The sequence below is a fragment of the Pseudophryne corroboree genome, chromosome 3, assembly GCF_028390025.1.
Source record: "Pseudophryne corroboree isolate aPseCor3 chromosome 3, aPseCor3.hap2, whole genome shotgun sequence".
NCBI classification, from domain to species: Eukaryota; Metazoa; Chordata; class Amphibia; order Anura; family Myobatrachidae; genus Pseudophryne; species Pseudophryne corroboree.
The window spans coordinates 476,132,963-476,149,503 of NC_086446.1; the positions used below are offsets into that span (position 1 = coordinate 476,132,963).

General features: G+C 46.6%; 1 protein-coding gene and 1 long non-coding RNA gene across 2 annotated transcripts in view; one reads left to right on the forward strand and one right to left on the reverse strand.

Annotated features, from left to right (window-relative positions):
• Window positions 1-16,541, reverse strand: part of PITPNC1 (phosphatidylinositol transfer protein cytoplasmic 1) — a 478,249-nt gene that overhangs the window by 160,936 nt on the left and 300,772 nt on the right. The gene's annotated exons all lie outside the window — the stretch shown is intronic.
• On the forward strand, window positions 10,469-12,913 carry LOC135057917 (uncharacterized). The gene is made up of 3 exons (XR_010244460.1): window positions 10,469-10,585; window positions 10,900-11,034; window positions 12,499-12,913. It is a non-coding gene; the product is annotated as an uncharacterized LOC135057917 (long non-coding RNA).

Genomic DNA, 16,541 nt, shown 5'->3' on the forward strand with positions numbered 1-16,541 from the left:
TTAGTAAGGCTTTTGACACTGTTCCACATCACAGACTGCTAAATAAACTTGAAAGTTTGGAATTGGATATTAGGATTATTGAATGGATAAGATCTTGGTTGAAGGATAGAAAACAGAGAGTTGTGGTAAATGGAGTGCATTCACAGGAAGGAAATGTTACCAGTGGAGTACCCCAGGGATCTGTACTTGGACCAGTGCTTTTTAATATATTTTTTGGTTACATTACAAATGGCATTAAAGGGAAAGTATGCCTTTTTGCAGATGACACAAAGGTATGCAACAGGGTAGACACACCAGGTGGGGTAAAACAAATGATTGAGGATCTAGGTAGACTAGAGGAATGGTCAAGAGTGTGGCAATTACAGTTTAATGCCAAAAAATGCAAAATCATGCACTTGGGTCTCAAAAATCCAAAGGCTAAATATAGCATTAATGGCACTATACTGGAAACTACTGAGGAGGAAAGGGATCTAGGAGTCACGATTTTAGATGACTTGAAGGCAGGTAAGCAATGTAACAAGGCAATGAGGAAGGCTAGTCAGATGCTTGGCTGCATTGGGAGAGGAATCAGCAGCAGAAAGAAAGAAGTAATAATGCCACTGTATAGGTCATTGGTACTACCTCATCTAGAATACTGTGTTCAATTCTAGAGGCCATATCTTCAAAAGGATATTAATACATTAGAGACTGTACAAAGGAGGGCAACTAAAATGGTGCATGGCCTACATCACAAAACATACCCAGATAGACTAAGAAATCTCAATATGTATAGTTTGGAGCAGAGAAGGGAAAGGGGGGACATGATAGAAACTTTCAAATATATCAAGGGTTTTAACAAAGTCCAGGAGGGAAACATTCTCCAAATGAAGAGAAGCAATAGGACACGAGGACATGCACTGAGACTGGAGGGGGGGAGGTTCAGGGGAAATTTGCGGAAAAATTACTTCACAGAAAGGGTAGTAGACAAGTGGAATAGCTTCCAATCAGAGGTGGTAGAGGCTAAGACAGTAGAGCAATTTAAACATACATGGGATAGACATAAGGATATCCTTACAAAGAAATAAGGATCAAATAAGGTTAGAGATAAAAAATAATGTAAAAAAAAAAAAGGGGCAGACTAGATGGGCCAAGCGGTTCTTATCTGCCGACAAATTCTATGTTTCTATGTTTCTATAATTCAGACCTGGTCACTCACTAGCTGTTTCTTGCAGTCCTGCGTTCACATAGTCGCCGTCCACCGGGGAGTGCATTTTAGCTGTGCAAGTGTGCGATCGCATGTGCAGCCGAGCGGTACAAAAAGATTTTGTGCAGTTTCTGAGTAGCCCAGGACTTACTCAGCCGCTGCAATCACTTCAACCTGTCCGGGACCAGAATTCACGTCAGACACCCGCCCTGCAAACGCTTAGGAACGCCTGTGTTTTTCCAACCACTCCCAGAAAACGGTCAGTTGACACCCACAAATGCCTTCTTCCTGTCAATCTCCTTGCGATCGCCCATGCGAATGGATTCTTTGCACAAACCCATCACAGAGCAACAAACCGCTTTGTACCTGTGCGACTTGCCTGCACATTACGGTGCATATGCATGCGCAGTTCTGACCTGATGGCAGTGCTGCAAAAAACGCTAGCGAGCGATCAGGTCTGAATTAGGCCCTATAAACACTGTGTTATGTGCACATTAAGTGTAATAAATGAAAATGTATGGAACATGAGTAATTAACATGAATTAAAAACAAATCATCACATTATAATGAAGTCCAGTAAACATGACACAATGGGAGTTGTAGTGCACCAAAGTCCCCCTAGACAGATCCGCACATGACATTCCACCATGCACTGGGATCAGCCACCAAGCATCCCTGGAACTTGTTATAAAATGTTGCCAAGTATGACAGTCACATATCAAAGTAAACTCTAATAGGCCCTACATACTGCACGATATTAGTGAAAGATATGAACGATCTTGTTCATTAATGAACAAGATACCGTTCATATTTTTCAGTGTGGAGGCACCAGCGATGAACAATGCGCGGACCCGCGCTCATTCATCGCTGGTGCCCCGTTGCCTGTGCATGCAGGCCAATATTTGCCTGCACTTCTATGGAGCCGGGCGACGGGGAGAGTGAAAAAACTTCACTCCCCTCGTCACTGCCCCCCGCCGCCGGGTCGCCCGTCGGCCGTATCCGATGTTGGCCAGCTCGGCGGCGGATCACTCAATGTGTAGGGCCCATATGTGTATCTACTATATAAAAGCGAAAATCCGTCCTTCTCTCTTTCTATACAAATCCACAGTTTACAAGCGACGATCGTGAAATTTTACATACGAGCGTATTAAAACATGGCCGAGGCAACTAAAACAATTCGAAATCCCTAGCACCCCTAGGGGTGCAGACAGCAGCACAGAGTATATCAGGAGACAGCATAACTCCGTAAGTGCTGGAGCAATGTACTCAGAACTTGGTACACATATGCCTTACAATCTGGAAACAAACATTGTGGGGGGAAGACACCCCTAGGGGTGGGACAGCAGCACTGAGTATTTCAGCAGACAGCATAACTCTGGAAAGCCTGGAGCAATTTACAACAAACTTGGTTCACATATGACTTGCAAGCTGGAAACAAACACTGTGGGGGTAAGACACCCCTAGCACCCCTGGGGTGAGGCAGCAGCACAGAGTTTTTCAGCAGTCAGCATAACTCTGGAATGCCTGGAGCAATTTACACCAAACTTGCTACACATATGACTTACACTCTGGGAACAAACACGGTGAGGGTAACACACCACTAGCACTCCTGGGGTGGGCCAGCAGCACACACTATATCAGGACATGCATGAGATCTCAGTGATGACAGGGCTGCATGTGACAGGGCCAGTGACATGATGTGAGGAGTGGAATGGAGGCAGCAGGAAGCCACAGACTGATAGTTGTATAGTGCGAAGAGCAGGGTCCCTTGGGGGACCAAAAAGGGGTCCGGTCACTACACAAAGTGCATCAGGGAAGCAAGATATGGCTATATACTAGATCTCCAACCAACATAAATTAACAACCTATCATGCTCATCCCGTACCAAAGCATGGGTATTCAGCTATCTACAATGTTATTCATACTGTGTGTTTAATCTTTACATTTATTATTGTAAACAGACATCTTAAAATCCGGGGCAACGCCGGGTACTCCAGCTAGTATATACTAAATCATCTGTCACAGAAGCAATATTATTCTGAGCATATTGGAAGTCTCGCAACAGAACATTTATAGATGGAGTTTAACATCATACATGTTAACATTCAATAATATGCTATGTCGGCATGCCCTCTTATGGAGTCTAAGTAAGTCATTAGCAAAACCAAATGCTCCGTCTACATACAGTACAGCGCAGGCACAAGGTCGTCATGCAATAAGTGATATGCCAGCCAAACTTATACCTAAGTTTCCTTTTGATGCTTGATCCAAATAATGTATCACTAACAATGACATTACTGTGACGTGAAGGAGAGATGATTAGGATGGCCACCTGTAACACTCATGCAATGTTTCCGTGACATGGAAAAACAATGGAAGAAATGTTATGGAGTCACCTTCATTGTTGTCCTAGTTGATAGGATAACCAGAAGAGTAGCTTTGGGTGGAGTGTCATGAGATGAAATGAAAACCAAAAAGTTATGTACCCTCCAGGTTCCATTCTCAGCAGTCCGGCTGTCGGTACAATGGTGCCACGTGGTGCCACAGGGCACAGCCACGCTCACTGTCCACTCAACCTCTTTCCAACACGTCCAGCGGGTGTGAACAAGTCGAGTGGATGTCATTACCTATTCCCTGTGAATGTCACCTTGTGGGCCCGCCTTTAAGTTTTATATACGCTGGTATTGAATAATACATTTCTAGTGCGCCACAAAAAAGACAACTCTTATTTCTTATCTCCTGTTTATACGCTCATGGGTTACACAGGTTCTGTGGCTCATTAAACCAGGTGAAATGTAGACTTGAGGTCAGCCAGCCACAGAAACTGTATAATTCGTGAGTTTCCTGGTCTCTCTCTCTCTCTCTCTCTCTCGCTATATATATATATATATATATATATATATACTGTATATACACACACACACATAACGGAAAATGATTTATTCAGCCTCTTAGATAAAGAGCGTTATATCCTTATAAAATATAAGCAGTGATTTAGTCTAGAAATTTCTGTCACTTATATTTTCCATTTATCTATATATTGAGGCACTCTGTACAACATTGCCTTATACTTCATTTTCTACACTAGTCTCATTTTTTTTTAAACTAGAAACTCATGTATATCCAGTTGTAATTGATGTAGAAAATGTATATGTAAGATAGCTGTAACTTGGTAGCTTTGCAGCTGGTTACTGTGACATCACACCTAGCCTGTGACATCACTAGACCGTTACATCCCAAAGCTTCTTCCTGTAACATTCTATCTACAGCTGCTGACGTTTCCAGTTACCATGCAGGAAGACAGGTAGGAGGAGGTGAGTCCTACATAGCAGGGTATGATGGAGAGGGGTAAGGAAGACACAGTGCAGTATAGTCTGCTGAAAGGCAAGACAAGATAGACAGAACAGGGAATACAGGTACAAGGACACATAAATAGGAGAAGTACAGGAAGTAACGACATATTTAGGAATAAAAATAGGATTTTGGTACTTACCAGGTAAATCCTTTTCTTTGAATCCATAGGGGGCACTGGAGTACTCTTGGGATATGGACGGCATAGCAGAAACAAAGGCACTGAATATTTAAATTTAGAACTCTCCACCCCTCCATATCCCCGAGTACCTCAGTGTTTTTTACTGAGCCGAACAGGAACTATAGAGAGGTTGACAATGGAGAATTACCTATAACATAACGGACAACAACAAAGTTGACACATAACGTTACTGACAACGAAACAGTTGACACCATAACCGATAGAACCTTATAATTTGAACCAGTCGGTGAAAATGTGTTACCATAAGATCCCCTGAGCTTAATACAACCCAGGTAAAACTGCTCTGGGTGGGCGTCCAGTGCCCCCTATGGATTCAAAGAAAAGGATTTACCTGGTAAGTACCAAAATCCTATTTTCTTTTTCATCCACTAGGGGTAACTGGAGTACTCTTGGGACGTACCAAAGCTTCCCCTGTGGGCGGGAGAGCTGTTTGACACCTGTAACACTAGGCGGCCAAAGCTAGATGCTGATGCCGCAAACGTATCAAACTTGTAAAAGCGCACAAACGTGTGCACTGAAGACCATGTAGCCGCACGGTCAAGCTGCGTCGTAGAAGCTCCACGACCAGCTGCCCATGACGTTCCCACAGAACCTGTGGCATAAGCTATTACTGATGTAGGCGACTGTAACCTAGCCTTAAGGTAAGCCTGACGTATAGTCAGTTTTATCCATCTGGATAAGGTCTGCTGAGAAGCTGGCCTCCACTTGGCAGCATCATAGAGAACCAACAACGTATCCGTATTACGAACTGTAGACGTTCGGGACACAAACGCGTAATGCGCGTACCACATTCAGAGTTCCAGAATGTGCTGTCAACACAGGAACTACTATTGGTTGATTGATGTGAAAAAGATGACACTAGCTTTGGTAAGAAATCGGGTTTCGTCCGAAGTTCCTCTCTGTCATCATGAAACACCAAATACGGTGGCTTGCATGACAAGGCACCCAAATCTGAAACACGCCTTGCCGAAGCTACGGCTAGAAGAAAAATTGTTTTCCAAGTGAGAAACTTTATATCCACTTGCTGTAATTGTTGAAAATATGAAGACTGTAAGAAATCTAAAACCAGATTCAAGTCCTATGGCACTAGAGGTGGAATGAATGGAGGCTGAACTCTGAGGACACCTTGGTGTGTATAGACGGCAATAGAGCCAATCGTCTTTGAAAGTAAATTGACAAAGCAGATACCTGCACCTTTAGTGTAGATACACGCAGTCCTCCATTTAAACCCGTCTGTAGAAATAACAGAAGACGGAATAACTGGAAAGATGATGTCGGACTTCCGAGCTTCACACCAACCTATATAGGCACGCCAAATTCTGTAATAATGAGCTGCCGTAACCGGCTTCATAGCTCGTAACATGGTTGGTATAACCGATACTGTAATGCCCTCTCTTCTTAAGAGGGCGGTCTCAACAACCACCCCGTCAAACGTAGCCGCGCTAAATAGGGGTAAAAGAACGGACCCTGTTGTAACAGGTCTGAACGTAGTAGGAGCGGCCAAGGATCGTCTGCGAGTAGTCCGCGGAGATCCGAGAACCAAGCTCTCCGAGACCAATGAGACATCACCAGTATGACTGTGACGGACTCTCTTGTGATCCGTTTTAGCGACTGAGAGAGCAGCGGAAAACGGTGGAAACAGATACACGAGGCTGTACGGGCCCGCGATTGTGAGAGCATCCACCCCCACTGCCCTTGGATCTCTCGTTCCGGGCACATACTGGGGCGTTTGTAATTGTTGCGAGATGCCATCAGGTCCACCTGAGGATATTCCACCTGTAGACCAACTTTTGAAACACCTCTGGATTTAATGCCCATTCTCCTGGATGAAAATCCCGACGGCTGAGATAATCCGCCTCCCAGTTGTTCACTCTCGGAATGAACCCTGCCGACAATATCACCTGGTGGTATTTTGTCAATTGAGGATTCGAGCTACTTCCCGCATTGCCATGCGGCTTCTCGTTCCTCCTTGTTTGTTGATGTATGCGACTGCAGTCGCGTTGTCTGACTGCACTTGGACAGTCTGAGAGGGAAGCATGTGTAATGCTTGTCGTAGTGCATTGTAAATTGCGCGGAGTTCCAGGACATTTTTAGACAGCAATTTGCCGTGATCCGCCCAGAGACCCTGTCGCTGACAATTTTGAACTATAGCTCCCCAACCTCTGAGGCTCACGTTCGCCGTTAGAATTATTCAATTCCAGCCGCCGCCTGCGGTTAAATTGTGAACCTTGAGCCCCAGAGTAGAGACACCCTCGCCCTTGCCGACAACCTCACCCTGTGGGAAATCTGCAGAATGCGAGGCCGACCACTATTGTTGAAATGGACGGGAGGGAAAACTTCCGAACTGAAGCGCTTCGAAAGCCACCACCATTGTTCCTAATAGTACAAAAGTACCGAGAGTGTGCGTGGCTTGAGCACTTATTGTACCAGATAAATAATCTGTTCTTTCTGTTGTAGTAGGGAAATTCTTTGATTTACCGTATCGAGAATCATACCTAGAAAGTGAAGTCGTTGAGACGGAAATAGATGCGATTTCTTGAAATTGACACTCCAACCGGGGTGTATGTTATCAGCGCAAGTTGGAGGAACATCTGTTGAAACGGAGTTTTCATGAGCAGATCGTCTAAGTACGGAACGATAGTCACTGCCAGGGATCTGAGATGAGCTATTATCACAGACATCACTCTGGCGAATACCCGAGGCGCTGACGAGAGGCCAAACGGTAGGGCCTGTGTGGCGTATTGCAAAATGCAAGAACCTCTGATGAGGTGACCAAATCGAAATGTGTAAGTACGCATCCTTGAAATCAAGCGCAATCATGCAATCTTGTGGCTTCAAATCTGCAAATACTGACCGCAGAAATTCCATATTCAATCTGTAGTAAGTGACTTACTGATTGAGACAGACGGATCCCTCCGAAATCGGTACCACAAACAGATGGGAATAATAACCCTGACCTTGTTGGTGTACCAGGCTGGAATTAAAAACTGCTGAATCCAGCAGAGACTGAATGGCAATCTGCCAAAACGCCTTCTTGTCGTCCGACAGAGACAGTCCAGTTTTGACAACAAAAACGCAGTGGCGGAAGACAGCTTTCTTTTAACACTAAATTGCGGATACATCCATCAGTGGATGTCTGGAATCCCGGCAAATGTAACATCTGAAGGCGCGCTACCACAATTGGAAATCCAAAATGGCCTGGGAGCCCGTCAAGCCACTGGCTTGTTGATGATTTTAGCGCCCTGGTGTTACAAGGCGTGGCTGTACCACAGCCTTGACAGGACTGAAGTCTAAAGTGAACGCCGGACCAGAGTATTTCCGTCTTGGTACCAGTGGAGGCAACAGCAGGAAACTAGACTCTCTCCCCTCCGCCTTGGCCTGAGAAATGCATTTGTCAATTTTAGGACCAAACAACTTCTGGCCACCGTATTCTTTTGACCTCTGACTCTGCTTGCCAAGAACGCAGCCAGAGAACCTGTCGTGCTGTAACTAGCGACGATGAAAGGCGAGAAGCGAGCTAACAGCCGGCAGCAGAAGCTGTACATAGCTACTTAGCAGCTTCTCCGATTTGATTAACGATAAGTATAACGTGATCGTCATTGTTTCCATACAAAAAGCGCCTTAGTGACCCAAATCTATGTTACATCTGAAGGGTCTTTATAAGGTTTGACACAGACGAATCCACCAATGTCGGATTCTCCAATGTAGATGTCACTGTCTTACATTTGAAGGGTCTTTATAAGGTTTGACACAGACGAATCCACCAATGGCGGATTCTCCAATGTAGATGTCACTGTGTGGAAACGGGTAAATAGAATTAAATCTGGGAGGTATAGAACCGGTTATTCGGTTATTTTGCGTTTCTACTAACATCTTAAGATATCCTAAATAAGAGCCCGATTGCTCCTTAGTCTCTGTAAACTTCAGAGACTGACGCACTGGTCATTATCAATGTCTGGGCTGTCAAAAAAAAAAAAAAACACACTTGTGACTGCTGGTCTAATGTGCCCTCCTCACCCTTATGTAGCGTCGTGAGGTTTGGCATAGAATTGTCAGACCGCAACACAGCAGAAACGGTTAAAGTATAAGACCAATTAATTAATATCCGTTAGATTTGACGGTCTTTTCCGAGACTCGGATCTAACCGGTCGTGTCGAACGGTGGCCAATTGTAATTGCAGCCCAGCCATTACATTTGCGTAGCATAGGAATGAAAACTGGTTCCGGAGTGGAAACCACACAATAAACAAAGACCGACACTTGCACGCTCAGTAAAAGCGTTACTTAAGGTGTGTAATATACATATATATATATATGGCCGAAATGCATTCACTTTGCCAGCCTATATAAAAGCTGAAGCAAAACTTCCCACTAACACCCCTGCGCCTCCGGTGGAGTACTGTTGTAGGACAGGAACCTTCTGGAATTAGAAAGAGGAAGAAACAGGAAGCATGGTTAAAATGCCATGCTTACACTGATAATCCCAGATCAGGTTACAATACATTCTATGTGAATATAGGCTCAATAGTCTATTATACAGGGAGAATCACAGGTTAGGTTATTAATATAATCTATATGAATGTGGCAGCCTGTCATATTTTACTAACATATTTTTCCCTGCAGCAGCGCTGCCTGTGGCTTGTCCCCCCCACCTCCCCCTGTGTTCCGTGTCGCAGCGGGGAGCGGGTGCCGTGAAGCTGACCTTGCAGGGAGGCAGGGAACGTTGTGAGGAGAGCGGCCGAGTGTTCGGCTGGCTGGAGCGGCGCGTATCGGCTTCCGGCGGTGCTAGTGAGAGCGCTGTGCTGCGGAGGTCTCCCTGGCTTTGAAGTCCGTACAGCGCGGACGGAGCGGCTGGGGCGGGCGTGGTATTAGCGGCGGGTGCGGGCGGCGGTAAAGAAAACGGACCCCACACAGCGGGGCGGCAGCGCGCGCTGACCGCCCCGTTCCCCTCAGCATACCTTGTCTCGTAGGGAGGGCTGCGACGGGGCTTCTATCTGTAAGCTCCGTCCAGCTCTTGTTCCTGGCTGCGACGGGGCTTCTCGTTCATGGCTGCGACGGGGCTTCTATGTGTAAGCTCCGTCCAGCTGATCACGTCTTCATGGCTGCGACGGGGCTTCTTTCTGTAAGCTCCGTCCAGCTCTTGTTCCTGCCAGTTGATCCCTTCTTCATGGCTGCGACGGGGCTTCTATCTGTAAGCTCCGTCCAGCTGTTGCAGGAGGCAGTGAGCTGCCTGTGGCTGTGAGGGTGCTCTTTGTGAGGACCGACACGCCATGCGCTGCTTGCAGCGGCACTATCCCGGACCCATGTTTTTCCAGAAACTGGGAAGGGATGTAAAAAAGTAAAAATGTAAAAGCAAAAATGAAAAATTAATAAAATCTTCAACTAAGTGTGGGAACTCCACACAAGCCTTGTTAGTGCTGTGAGCACAGAAAAAACACTGAGGTACTCGGGGATATGGAGGGGTGGAGAGTTCTAAATTTAAATATTCAGTGCCTTTGTTTCTGCTATGCCGTCCATATCCCAAGAGTACTCCAGTGACCCCTAGTGGATGAAAAAGAAAATGTAGTGTTACGAGAATAAAGAGGGCAGTATGGAGGATAAGCACACATACAGGGGATGCAGATAACCTGGGTCTCTATGAGGCAGGATCGTGGCTTTGGGATGAAAAAGTTAATAAAATAGATATATGGGATATTGATAACTTTGAAAGTATCTTGTTTGTTTTTTAGATCATCTGGCAAAGAGATTTGCAGAGTGTCGGATGACCGGCAAAGAGATCTGCAAAGTGTCAGTTGAAGACGACGGGAGGGGTCGCAGAGGTAGCAAAGACTGGAGTATAACATGCAGGAGGTAAGTTACCATACTCTCTCTGCACATATTACATCTGCCCCACCTGCAGGTGGTTTTGTCCATTAGAGAACAAATTTGCTGCTGCGATCAGGTCTGAATTAGGCCCAGTGTATGATACTAACAGGGTCCTAGCACTAGGGAAGATAAAACCTGGAGCAGATAACTTGGGTCTCTATGAGAAAGGATCTTGGGTTTTGGATAAAAAGTCAATAAAATAGATAAATTGCAAATGAATAAAAATGAAAGTACGTAACAAAATGTAGTAGTATAATTATACATATAGCATGTCTGACCAGGAAATTCTGGTTATTTAGATCATCATTTGGCAAAGTTCTGGCAAAGAGATTTGCAGAGTGTCGGGTGACCGGCAAAGAGATCTGCAAAGTGTCAGTTGAAGACGACGGGATTGGTCGCAGAGGAATTAGTGACTGAAGAATAGCATGCAGGAGGTAAGTTACCATACTAGTGTAATTGTGTGTGTGGTGGGGGGTATTGAGAGCACAGTACAAAACATAGGGTCTATGGTGGGGGAGAGCGGACAATACAAAACATGCAGAAGGGGGCAACTTGGTATAGCACATACAGATGGTGCGGGTGCACAATACAAAAACATAGAAATTGTGGCGTACTCTATAGGACATATAGAGGAAGGACATACATTTTTAGAGGTTGCGAGATGTAGAACATTCTGTAATACAGGAAGGGTGGGGAGAGCATGGTACAGAACATACAGATCGGGGGAAGAACAATACAGACCAGGGGAGATAGTGAAATGGCTGACATTTACAGTATATCAATGAAGTGGGGGCAGGTGTACAAAGCCTGGGAGTGATAAAGTGGAGAGAGATAAACTATCAATCAATCAGCTCCTAGTTGTCATTTTTCAAACACAGCCTGTAACATGGCAGTTAGGAGCTGATTGGCTGGTACTTTACCACTCTCCACTAGAATAACCAAATGATGAAATGGTACAGAATGGTATAAATGATGTGAATTGGAGCTGTAACAAGTGACTGTTTCCCTATCTTTACATATGATAAAGGTGACATAGTCCTTTCCCTAGAGTCCTTATCCATACCGCTCAGGGGGCCTGATTCAGATGTGGATGCAGAGCTGCTGTTGCACCAAGTGGCTCAATGCTTTTTCACTGTGCATGCGTGTAAGCTGCACTGCGCATTAAATTAAATCAAGCTCACATAGAGGATCCCATCGCAAAGTGATTGACAGGAAGTCAGCGTTTGAGGTGGTAATGGTCCGTTCAAATGCCGTTCCGTGTGCGTGCATAAATTACCCATTGTGACCTGTGTCGCTGCTGGAAAGCCCCCTGTGTCTAGGAGACTTGCTCAGCCTACGACTGCTCAGACTCAAGATGCAATTGTGAACGGCAAGATTGCAGCAGCGATCGCTTCAACAACCACAACTGAATCAGGCCCACAATTTTACTATTTTATCACATTTAACTACTAAGGGGTCAGTTTAATTAGGTGCGAGTTTGTCTTACAACAGCCGCACTTTCCGGTAGCCCCATAGGCTGAATCTGGCCATGAAGGGTGTGAGTTTGGATGCTGTTGAAACGTTGCAGCAATGGTAACTCGTACCTAATCGGATTGACCCCTAAATGTTAGCAATTTATAGCTTTTATTATTTACAAGTCAAATTTATTTTCTGAAGGTACCCATTAATTACTATAAGAGAGAACTTATCCCCCCAATGTGTGTATTGTATAAAAACAATGGGCCCTTTGGGATAATTGTCCTTATTTTTGGCATTTTCCATGTCCTCAGTAGAGTAACATATTTACATAGAGAGATATTTCTCTCTATACACAACCACACCACTGTTTGCAGTTTGTCTCTCTGCTTGTTCATCCACTAACAATGATTTTTCATCTCTTCCTCTTCATCTACACGCAGTGGGTGATACCTGAATAGCTGCCCTGGGAGGAGAGCTGCGGACACATGCTCCAAATGTTGGGACATATGCATTACCTATTAGGAAATGCGGTAAAGATGCCGGCTGTCGGGTTTACGGCAGTCAGAATACTGACACTGGGATCCCGACACTCTTCAGAATCCCGACGTTGGAACTCCGAATGGGCAAGGATACCGACGCCCGTATCCCCACGATAATAGGTTTAGGGCTGGGCAAGGGGGTTTAGGTTTAGGTATCAGGCACAGGGAGGGGGGGTGGTTAGGCTGCGGTGGAGATAGGGTTAGTTTTGCACATCAGGCGGAGCGGTTAGGTTTAGGCGTCACGCGGGTGGTTAGGGTTAGGCTGCAGGTGAGGGTTAGGCTGCGGATAGGGTGGGTTAGGCACCCCCGGGGGTGGTTAGGCTGTATTGGAGGGAGTGTTAGGTTTAGGCATCAGGCGGGAGGGTTAGGTTTAGGCGTTAGGCGGGGGGGGGGGGGGGGGTTAAGTTTAGTCTGCGGGTGGGGGGAGCTTAGGGCTAGGCACCCCCGGGGGTGGTAAGGCTGCGGGGGAGGGAGGGTTAGTTTTAGTCGGGAGATTAGGTTTAGGCTTCAGGCGGGGGGGGGGGGGGGGGAGATTAAGTTTAGGCTGTGGGTATGGTGGGTTAGGGTTAGGCACCCCTGGGGGTGGTTAGGCTGCGGAGGGAGGGAGGGTTAGGGTTAGGCATCAAGCGGGGGGTTGGGTTTAGGCATCAGGCACTGGGTTAGCTTTAGTCTGCGTGTGGGGGGAGGTTAGCGTTAGGCTGCGGGTAGGTTGGGTTAGGGTTAGGCACCCCTGGGAGTGGTTAGGCTGCGAGGGAGGGAGGGTTAGGTTTAGGCACCAGGGATGGAGGGGGGGTGGTTAGGCTGCAGGAGAGGGAGGGTTAGGTTTAGGCAGCAGGGACGGAGGTTAGGATTAGGCACCTTCGCGGGAGGGTTAGGCACAAAGGGGGGAGGTTAGGGTTAGACTGCGGACAGGCAGGGCTAGGGGGTGGGGAGAGGGGAGAACACCCCTTACTCACCCTTGTCGGTCTTTTCTGTACTGGGATCCCGGCATCGGTATGACAATCACCGGGATCCCATGCGCTGGGATAGCATACTGACCCCTCCATTAGTACACCTCTTAATGCCCAGAGGGAAGGGCGATCCTGAGGCCATGGTTCCCCAGAGGTTTCCCCCCAAGGGGGTTTTCCTCTCCTGAGTGCTGAAGGATGACTCTTCGTGAGTCCAGAGGTGTAGCTTTTATGCCATAATGAGTACCAAACTCATGCCCGTCCCTGCAATGTATAAGAAGTAAAAGAATTGCTAATGCGATTACTTTATTTCTGGGTTTAGACCCCAGCTGCGCTAGTTCACATGTGCAATCGTCAGACTGCGTATGTGAGAGCAAACAGTAATGCAGAGGGATCCCAAGGATCCTTCTCCGGAGAATTATTGCATAATGTAGCCCACAGGCCACAAAAGCCATTTAGAAATGGCATTAGCTGCCGGGCCAAGCTCAGAAATGCTTTGCATTCTGGAGCTTGGTGAGTTTCACAGTTTACCACCTGCCGTAGAAAGTTTTGGTGGCTGCTTTTGTGTTCAAAAAAGGAGGAACGCAATAGATATCTGAAAAATCCATTGCAGTCCCCAATACATACATTCAGGGGCTGGTTAATATTTGTGGGCAGCCCCCAAAACCGACTGTTTTTGGAGATGTCTCACAAATATTATTGATTAAATATTCCACTTAATAAACTTTTTATATTTTAACATACACAAAAAAATGTTTTATGTATTCATTGACTGAGTCTCCCGTCTTTAGTGAATGCTAATTTCACAGGGTCCCCAAATTATTACTGATATGACTGTTACTCTACTGTCCTGCTGGTGCTCCTGGCCTGCTGTATAACAGCCAGACATATATTTTATATACAGCACTCTTGGGGAGATGTATCAAGCCTTGGAGAGCGATAAAGTGCAGATGTCCAAACCACCCAATCATCTTCTGTCACTTATCTAGCACAGTACATGAAATGATACCTGTAGTTAGAAGCTTCATTTGATTTGGACAAATTCTCAACTTTCTCTCTCTCCACGGCTTGATACATCTCCCGGAAAATATCATGTCTTCCTTTCACTTAATTAACAAGTTAAATTAATGAATTGTCTTGGAAACAGGGTAAGAAATTCACAGTATAAGATAATGTTATAAAGGCTTGTCAATACCTCCTGGTACATTTACATTGATTTATCATTCACATTTCTTCCATGCCAGACAGGGGCGGATTGGGAACGTAAAGTGGTCCTGGAAATATATGAAAAGTGGCCTCATGTAGGTTGGAGTAAGTCAGCTATAAGCGGGGCCCAACACAAATTGGGCTTAAGTAAATTGTTAGTATTACCCACAGTGGTAGTAAGCAAGGCTAATGCAGCATGGTAGGCAGTCACAGCACCACCAGGAGGATCGTATCAAAGGAGGTGGAGATCACACCAGTAGGTGGGGCATTCCACTGGTAGGCAGTCACAGCACCAGCAGGAGGATCATGTCACAGGAGGTGGAGATCACACCAGTAGGTGAGGCATTGCACTGGTAGGCAGTCACAGCACCAGCAGGAGGATCGTCACAGGAGGTGGAGATAACACCAGTAGGTGAGGCATTGCACTGGTAGGCAGTCACAGCACCAGCAGGAGGATCGTGTCACAGGAGGTGGAGATCACACCAGTAGCTGAGGCATTGCACTGGTAGGCAGTCACAGCACCAGCAGGAGAATCATGTCACAGGAGGTGGAGATCACACCAGTAGCTGAGGCATTGCACTGGTAGGCAGTCACAGCACCAGCAGGAGGATCATGTCACAGGAGGTGGAGATCACACCAGTGGGTGAGGCATTGCACTGGTAGGCAGTCACAGCACCAGCAGGAGAATCATGTCACAGGAGGTGGAGATCACACCAGTAGCTGAGGCATTGCACTGGTAGGCAGTCACAGCACCAGCAGGAGGATCATGTCACAGGAGGTGGAGATCACACCAGTGGGTGAGGCATTGCACTGGTAGGCAGTCACAGCACCAGCAGGAGGATCATGTCACAGGAGGTGGAGATCACACCAGTAGGTGAGGCATTGCACTGGTAGGCAGTCACATCACCTGCAGGAGGATCGTGTTAAAGGAGGTGGGTCTCACACCAGTAGGTGAGGCATTGCACTGGTAGGCAGTCACAGCACCAGCAGGAGGATCATGTCACAGGAGGTGGAGATCACACCAGTAGGTGAGGCATTGCACTGGTAGGCAGTCACAGCACCAACAGGAGGATCTTGTCACAGGAGGTGGAGATCACACCAGTAGGTGAGGCATTGCACTGGTAGGCAGTCACAGCACCAACAGGAGGATCTTGTCACAGGAGGTGGAGATCACACCAGTAGGTGAGGCATTGCACTGGTAGACAGTCACAGCACCAGCAGGAGGATCATGTCACAGGAGGTGGAGATCACACCAGTAGGTGAGGCATTGCACTGGTAGGCAGTCACATCACCTGCAGGAGGATCGTGTTAAAGGAGGTGGGTCTCACACCAGTAGGTGAGGCATTGCACTGGTAGGCAGTCACAGCACCAGCAGGAGGATCATGTCACAGGAGGTGGAGATCACACCAGTAGGTGAGGCATTGCACTGGTAGGCAGTCACAGCACCAACAGGAGGATCTTGTCACAGGAGGTGGAGATCACACCAGTAGGTGAGGCATTGCACTGGTAGGCAGTCACAGTACCTATGGCCTATATATAACACATGTAACTGTGACAGGGAAGGTGGCCTCTCTCAGCTCTGGGCCCCATAGTAGCTATTAAAGAGAGAGGGTTGGCTGCTCCTTATACTGGTAACATTAAGTGCTCTTTTATGCGGCACCATAATTACACTCCCCCCCACCTTCTCCTTCCATGTCAGCATCTGTATATTCCTGCAGGACTGGGGGTAAAAGTATCCTTTACCTGCTGAATCATTAGTATACAAAATACTCCCCAGCACTCAGCCTAGTT